Source organism: Rhipicephalus sanguineus, chromosome 7 (assembly GCF_013339695.2).
Source record: "Rhipicephalus sanguineus isolate Rsan-2018 chromosome 7, BIME_Rsan_1.4, whole genome shotgun sequence".
NCBI lineage: Eukaryota > Metazoa > Arthropoda > Arachnida > Ixodida > Ixodidae > Rhipicephalus > Rhipicephalus sanguineus.
In genome coordinates this window covers 163,158,911-163,167,446 of record NC_051182.1, presented here as the reverse complement: position 1 = coordinate 163,167,446, position 8,536 = coordinate 163,158,911, and positions in this window count along the sequence as shown.

Sequence of the window (8,536 nt, the reverse complement as noted above, 5' to 3'; positions counted from 1 at the left end):
AGTGCCCCTACTTAAAGAAGATTTTGTAGATTTCGTTCCCGTGTACGATCTCACTGGCAAGGCGCTGGCGAGCACAATCCTGAACAGCCTTAGAGGTCATGGCTTTGACCTGAACCTACTTTGCGGGCAAGGATACGACGGCGCGGCATCAATGAGCGGCCACCTTAACGGTGTTCAAGCCTTCATTCGTCAAACAGCGCCCAAAGCGTTGTACGTGCATTGTAGCGCCCACTCGTTGAACCTTGCTCTGCTTCACGCATGCAAACTCCCCAGCATCCGCAACTGTTTGGGAACTGTATCCTCAACCTGTACGTTTGTGAGAGCTTCGCCACAGAGGACGAACCAACTGCGAGACAAAGTAGAAGATTTAACACAAGAAAAAAGAAAATCAGTTCTCTCCTTTTGCCAAACAAGGTGGGTAGAGAGTCACGATGCACTTCAGCGTTTCCTTGAACTGTACGTGCCTATTGTACAATTCCTCGAATATTTGGAAGAAGAGGCCGCGTCATCTGATACTTCATCAAAAGCTTCTCAACTGCTCAATGCCATTACGAAGCCCGAGTTTGTCGTTTCGCTTCAGATCTGTAGCGACCTCTTCTCTTTGACACTGCCACTTTGCAAGTTTCTTCAAAAAATTGACTGTGACTTGGCTCAAGCGTGCGATCACGTAAAGAATGTTATAGACGTTCTTTCCACAAAAAGGGCTAGTGCGGAAACGGAATTTAATAAGATTTTTCTGAAGTCGCTCTCTTTGCTGAAGATCACAAATGTTGAGATGGCCCTACCACGCATCACTGGAAGGCAGATGCAAAGAAGCAACGTACCTTCTGCTACTCCCGAAGAGTACTACCGGAGGAATGTGTATTTGCCTTTGCTGGCTGACTTCGAAAATCAATTAAGAGACCGGTTCGATGCCCATAAGAAGGTCGTGGTTGGCCTTAACATGCTGCTGCCGAAATTCTGCGCATCGGCTAGCCTTTCTGATATTGATGATGCAGTGCAGTTTTACCTTGGCGACATTCCTTCCGCTAATGTCATCGAAGCAGAGTTCACACTGTGGGTGAACAAATGCTGCCAGATCGAAGAAAAGAATCGCCCAGCTTGTGCTTTACAGGCCTTAGAGATGTGCAACCGCGACTTTTTTCCGAACATCCACAGCCTACTTTCTATCCTGGCGACTTTACCCGTGTCGACGTCGACCCCGGAACGGACTTTTTCCACACTGAGAAGGCTGAAGAGCTACCTTCGAAATCATATGAACAACGACAGATTGACCGGACTAGCACTGCTCAGCATCCATCGAGAACTTCAAGTGACCCCAGAACAAGTCCTCACAGAATTTTGCAAGTTGCCGAGAAGGAAAAACTTCCTCGTTTAAACTTCCCTCTATGTTTCAAGAGTCGATTAAAAGCTAAACCCAGCTAGCCCAAGCTTCAACCCTTCTATTCTTTCGCAATTACGAGGAAACTATCCAGCAAGCAGAATGTGCGAACGGTAACAAGAAGATCGGAATGTCGGGCGACTTGTTTGTTTGCTTGCATACATACTGTCACGGACTGCCATTTTTGCGACCCGGCGTAACGGCAAATTAACGGGCGCCGCACTCCCCCGCTGACCGGTGGAACCGTTCGCTCATGAAAAGACTGGTCTTTAGTGCAGGGAAGTACTGAATGGGGTGTTCTTCTTCAAACGTTAGTCGCCGATGTTTGATCCTTTGTACCTACGGCGGCGTCGGCAGGGTCGTCAAAGGCCGCGATGCACCCCGAACCAGCTGTAGACTGCAAGACGCACCGGCTGAAACCAAGGAAACTGACCATTCCCACGGGCAAAACTGCTTGTGGACAAGCCGTATGAGAGAACCCCAACAGGTTGTCACTCTCGCTCAGTTGAGGACCCTCTCCTAATTAAAAAGGGACGCGGTCAATATATTTTTAGGGTGGAGTTTCTAACAATGAAACGTGCATGATTGGACCCATGTAGAGGTCTCTTTTCCCCCAGGACGAGAATGAGGGGACACGGAGGTCGATTTAAGCGCAGGATTTCGCCTTGCTAAGCAGTCTAGTTGCTGACCAACATGGTGTAGAAGGAGATCAAGAAGTATCCCTTAAGTGGTTGTGGCTCCGTATCGGCTGGCCACCTAAACTTAGCCATTCGTCTAGTTGTGACGCGAAATTAACGTCTGTAACGTAGGCATCGGTACTTGAATCTCGAGTAAGTTCAACCTGCCCGAGATCGGCTTCAAGCACTAGCCTACCGGAAACACCAGCGCTGCAACACCGCCGACATCGCAGTTGTGCCAGAACTCTCTCTGACTTCTTGCATCCGATCGTCGTGGACTCGAAGCTGCCGGTCATCACAGGTATCCCTTCACCTGCTTATACCTTCGGACTTTCTCATCTGTAGTTTTATTGTTGGTTAGTTTTGTGTAGTTTGTAATACTTCTCTCTTGTAAGCTGATTTATTGATTTTATATGTATTTTGTTAGTTGGTATTAAGTGTTGTACTAGATTCCTCGTGCTGCAATATCACTAGAGTTTTGTTTTTCCCCACACACGTCTCTGATCTCTTCACTGTCTCTGCTTACGTACGGAACGACCTAACCTGCTGCCATTCCCGTCGCCGACTTCGCGCTGGCGACGCTAGAGTGGCAGCTTGTAACACATACATACCGTTTTTGTACCGTGGTTACATTGTGTTACTTCATCAGGAGCCGTTGGTCGCGGTGTCCCCGGCTTTGGTGGTGCTATTGTCCAAACTTATTTCTTGCTTTAACCAGAATTTGAGGTTGACATACCAATTTCTTTATTTGGGTACAAATAATTGAAAAGTACCATCGAATTATTACAAGTAAGCGATGTACTTGATTTATTCACAAAAATAAGCCAGTATAAATCTTAAAAAATGGCAGCCGTTCTACACGCAAACCCCCCCCCCCCCCCGAAAAAAATTCCTGGGTACGGCCCTGAGGCTAATGGACGTAACCTCGTGATAATCGCGGGAGGTCTAAACGACGTCTTAAATGAAGAATCAGCCGAACTAGCGACCACATTGGCGAAAGGGGTCGATGACATGCGCGCCGTTTCCCCTCAGGTGCAGATAGTGGTATGCACAATACCGGAAGTACCAGTGAGGAATATCAACTTGCAAAGAGCGGCTGTCGACGCAAACAAAGAGATATGGCGAATTAGTCGAGAGAAGGGCTTCGAGGTAGTGGATATAAACAGGGAGGTGCACAGGTGGGGCGGTTTCCAAAGAGACAGAATTCACTTCGATAAGAGGCTTGGTCATGAGGTGGGCTGGCGACTGGCAGGACGCACAGTAGCTTTTTTGGGGGGCACGCGGGCCCTTCGGTGGCCAGGGTAGCTTGTAATGAGGAAAACAACCAGGGGGACTCTTTGACAGGCAGTATAGCGAAAAACCAGAGAAAAGGTAAAAGAAGGGAGAAGGCGCGTGTTGCAATTAGTTACATAAACATGCAGGGTGGCAGAAAAAAGGCAAAATGGTTAGAGATTGAGGAACAGTTAAACAAGGAACAGATAGGTGTTTATGCGGTTACAGAAACACACCTTAGAGACTTGGAAGAGCCACCACATATTGACAATTATATTTGGGAAGGATGTAACAGGATCACATCAGAAAGGAGAGGTGGGGGTGTTGGAATGCTAATCCATAGCAGAACAAAATTGGATAGAGTGAAACAAACGTGTTCAGAGCACATGTGGGTTTCGGGCACAGTAGGTGGAAAGAAAACGTGGCTAGGTGTAGCTTACTTGTGGACGGGGAATAACTGCAGAGAAAAGAATCTGGAGATAGTGAAATGCATAAGCACCAATATTAAAGAATTTGGTCATGATGCCGAAATAATCCTTCTAGGGGACATGAACGCTCACATTCATGACCTTGACGGATATTCAGACACCAATGGCAAGTTATTGCTAGATCTCTGCGAGCAACATAGTCTTGAGATAGTTAACGTGGGGCCTAAGTGTGAGGGGCAGATCACGTGGGAAGTCGGAAACCGGCAATCGAGCATTGATTATTGTCTCATGACAGAAGGAATATATGACAAATTTAGAGAGATGAGAATAGACGAGGAAGGCATTAACAGCTTGGGTAGTGATCATAAACGCATAATATTACAAATGGGATATAAAACTGATAATAAGAACATAGAATCAAAGTTTGGCAGCCTGTATCTAAATGACAAACAAATAACAAATATAGCCGCAAGAGTCGAGGAAAAGTAGACGAACTACCAGGTAAAGACTGGAAGTATAGTGAGCTGCTACATATAATCACAAAAGAAATGGAAAAGGAGAAGAAAACTATTTGTTGGAAAGGAAAGAAAAAGCCAAAAATTGGTGGAACAAAGAAATCCGGGAGGCGATCGAGAAGCGACGTGAGGCATCACGGGAGCACAGACAAGCAAAAAAGCAGAAGCGGCCACAGGACGAAGTCAACCAAATATGGGAAATATATTTAGAGCAAAAATCCATTGTGCAGAAATTAGTCGAGGCAAAAAGTAAAGGTGAAAGTGAACGCTGGATGACAGAGATTCGCGAAAAGAAGGCCGCGCCTAGGATATTTTGGATCCACCTAAAAGCGCTGGGTAGGAAGTCTGTCACAATGGAACAACATATGGTAGATGGAGGAGGAAATCAATTGGAAGGGTATGAAGCGCTAGGTTACATCCGAAAGATAACAGCCGATTCGTTTAAAAAGGTCGCCCAGGGGATTCCCCCGATGAGTAAAAGTACGCAAAGGAGTGCAACCCACGAAGATGTAGTACTAGAGAATTTCAATTGGAAAAAAGCCGAAGGAAAAATTCCTAAGCGCACTACACCGGGCTTAGATGGGGTTCCCGTCAGCCTCATTAACGAACTCGGACATAACACTAAAGAAGCACTGCTGAAAGCCGTAGAAAAGTGCTTACAGGAGAGGGAAATACCAGACAGTTGGCGAAAAAGTAGAATGAATTTAATCTATAAAGGCAGGGGAGAAAAGGATAACATTCGCTCGTATAGACCGCTAACCATTACATCGGTGCTATACAGGTTGGCGATGCAGGTAGTAAAATTAAAAATAGAAGCGTGGGTAGAACAAAATGATATTTTGGGAGAACTTCAGAATGGATTTCGAATCGACAGGCGGTTAGACGATAATCTGTTTGTTCTTACCCAGTGTATAGAAATATCGAAAATAGAAAACAGGCCCTTATACGTAGCTTATCTAGATATTACCGGGGCGTATGACAACGTTAATCAGGAAATTTTGTGGGATATACTGAAAGAAGTGGGCATAGGTGACGACTGTATACAGCTTTTGAGGGAAATATACCGAGAAAATACAGTTTGTATAGAATGGGAAGGAATAAGTAGCAAGGACAGCGTTGAAATTAGCAAGGGGCTGAGACAGGGATGCCCTTTGTCCCCGCTGTTATTCATGCTGTACATGGTGAGGATGGAAAAAGCGCTAGAAGGTAGCAACATTGGATTTAATTTGTCACACAAACAGGTCGGCACGATGGTTGAGCAGAAGCTTCCAGGTCTATTTTATGCTGATGATATTGTCTTATTTGCGGACAGTCAAGATGATATACAGCGACTGGCAGATATATGCGGAAGGGAATGTGAGGCTCTAGGACTAGGATTTAGTGCAACAAAATGTGGATTGATGGTATTCAATGATCACGAAGACCATGCGGTCTTTATACAGGGCCAAAAAATACCGAGGGTAAGCGAGTACAAGTACCTCGGAGTATGGGTAAATGAGGGGGATAGATATATGGAGGTACAAGAGAAAGCATCGGTAGCAAAGGGAAAGAGGAATGCTGCAATTATGAAGCGCAGAGCTTTATGGGGGTACAATAGGTACGATCGAGGTGCTTCGAGGGCTGTGGAAGGGTGTGATGGTCCCGGGGCTTACATTTGGGAACTCAGTGGTGTGCATGAAGTCAGAGGTACAATCAGGAATGGATGTAAATCAAAGGACGGTGGGCCGCCTCGCTTTGGGCGCTCACGGGAAGACGACAAATGAGGCTGTAAAGGGTGATATGGGATGGACAGGCTTTGAAGTGCGGAAAGCTCAGAGCAAAAGGAGATTCGAAGAGAGGCTGAGGAAAATGAAGAAGAGTAGATGGGCAGAGAAGGTTTTCAGGTATTTGTATAGAAAAAGCGTTGACACGCAGTGGAGAAAAAGAACTAGGAGGCTCACCAGTAAATATACGGCTAGCAGTGCGGGCGATATGGCAACAAGGAGCATTAAGCGGAAGGTCAGAGAGGCGGAGAGGACTTATTGGATGGCAGCGATGGAAAAGAAGCCGGCTCTGAGTAACTACCGAAAGGGAAAAAACGAAATAAGGAGGGAAAGGTTTTATGATAATTCAAGGGGAGGCGCTTTACTGTTTGAAGGAAGGTCGGGCTGCCTTAGAACGCGTAGTTATAAAGCGAGATTCAGTAACGAAGAAGAACAATGTACATGCTGCGGGGGAACTAAGGAAACGATGGATCATGTACTGATTGAATGTGGCGATATTCACCCAGGTATACGTATGGGCACGAGTCTACATGAAGCCTTGGATTTTAGGGACAACAATGGAAAGCTGAACACGTCCGCGATAGAAATGAGTAAGAGATGGTTAGAGTATTGGTGGCAGAAAAGTAGAGATAAAGAACAAAAATAAATAATGGGGGAAAAATAAGGTCATTCTGCCTTAAGAGGCAGAGAGATAGACCGTGAATTTATATTTTTTGGTATAATAACATAGATTTAATCAATGTAGATAAGGTATTAGGCCAACATGAAACAAGGAAGCTTTTTTTTTTTTCTTCGAGCCTGGTGGCAGACATGTCACCGCCCCGTTTTAAAGGGGACGCTCATAGCATCCATCCATCCATCCAGCAGCGCCGCTATAGCGCCGCTAAGCGTTGCTTGGACGCGAGGACTCTGTGCGGAAAGAGCATCTCTCTCTGGAGCGGCCGTACTCCCTTCAACCAGCGTTTTGTAGAGTTACGCGAGATCGGACCCAAAAGAGTTAGCACCCAGCCTCACTTCGTATACAATTACAATTTGTTGCTATCGCATTCATTGCTTCGCCCTTGCGATGAAACTGTGACTTTTTAGGAGCGAAGCTCTTTAGGCCTGCACCCCGCCGTTGAAGCTCCCTGCAACATAGATGCGGCGCCGGCGCAAAAAGACAATGAAACACCGCGCGCGGCGCAAAGAAAAAAAAAAAAAAACAAGCCGCGCGCGGCGTTCGGCGCGCGTTGCGCAAGAAACAAGGCGCACGGCGCAATAAAAAGTTTCAAAAGGTACGTAGTCGTTTGCGTCCCATTTCTAAGGAGCCTCGCTTATCGTTTGCATTCGTACACGGAACTGCTGCCCAGACAACGCAATGGCGTCCTTTGGATACACCTAGGATGCGCTCCTTAGGATGTGTGGGAAGTTCTAAGGACGTCCCAAATAATTCCCGCAAACCTCCAGGAAGCCTCCAAAATGAGACAAAAAACGGGATCCATAGGACTTCCTCCCCATAGGACATCTCGGGATGATATTGGGATTAGATTTGGATGTTGCACATTCCATTATCAGTACATGCAGCATTTAAAGGGCACATGCTAGTTAATAGAAAGAACTGCTTTTTTGAAAGCCTTACATTTCTTTGAATGTTTTTAAAACCCCTGCACGTACTCTTCCAGCAATGCAATTCACTCCTGCTTTTTCATGTGACTGCAGGCCTATAATATGCTCAGTGGTTCTCTTGCTTTCTTCTTTGCTTATTTTCTAAATCTTCAAAACACTGCAAACACTGCTGCAAGGGCAGAACCCCACACATCTGCCTACAGAGCACTTTGCATGTAAAAGTTCCCAATGTAAAATAGAAGAACAACGGATCTTGCCCTATGTATTTCAATTTCAAGCCTGAATTAAAGAACAGCTTGAAGGCGCTTTCAAGCACAGGTAAAGAAGCCAATGATAAAAGCTCTGAATTCCATGATCCTGTAACAGTTCTATAACAGAGATGAGTACAGAAAAAGCAGTAGGACAAGTGTAACACATATCATACTTTTCTGAAAATGGCTAAAGTTAGGCGGGTTCAGACAGAAAAATGAATTTTTAAAATACTTGTAGTATTTCTGGATCTGTTGTAAATGTATGACACTAGTTTAATGTCACACTATAACTTACTTAGACAATATATAGTTCATGCAAATAGAAGTTTGAATTCTTTATTTTACTGCACATTTGCCATGCATAAAGGGCACACATATATATCATTAGGAAACATTCTCCTCACTGGAACTGTTAATAAAAAGCTTAAAGTAATCACTTTCCTGCTCTGTCGTTCCCTTAGCCTAACTGAAATTTTGATTTCCTGAAACACAATTTCTTTACTAGCACACACAACTTGTTTAATTCTCATCTACTAGTGCGGAATTCAGGGTTGTACTTGCTTGCTTGGATGCTTTTGCGATTACTGCAGGGCACTTTTTGAACAATGTACTATGTAGTGGACCTGATTTTAGCATTACACTAT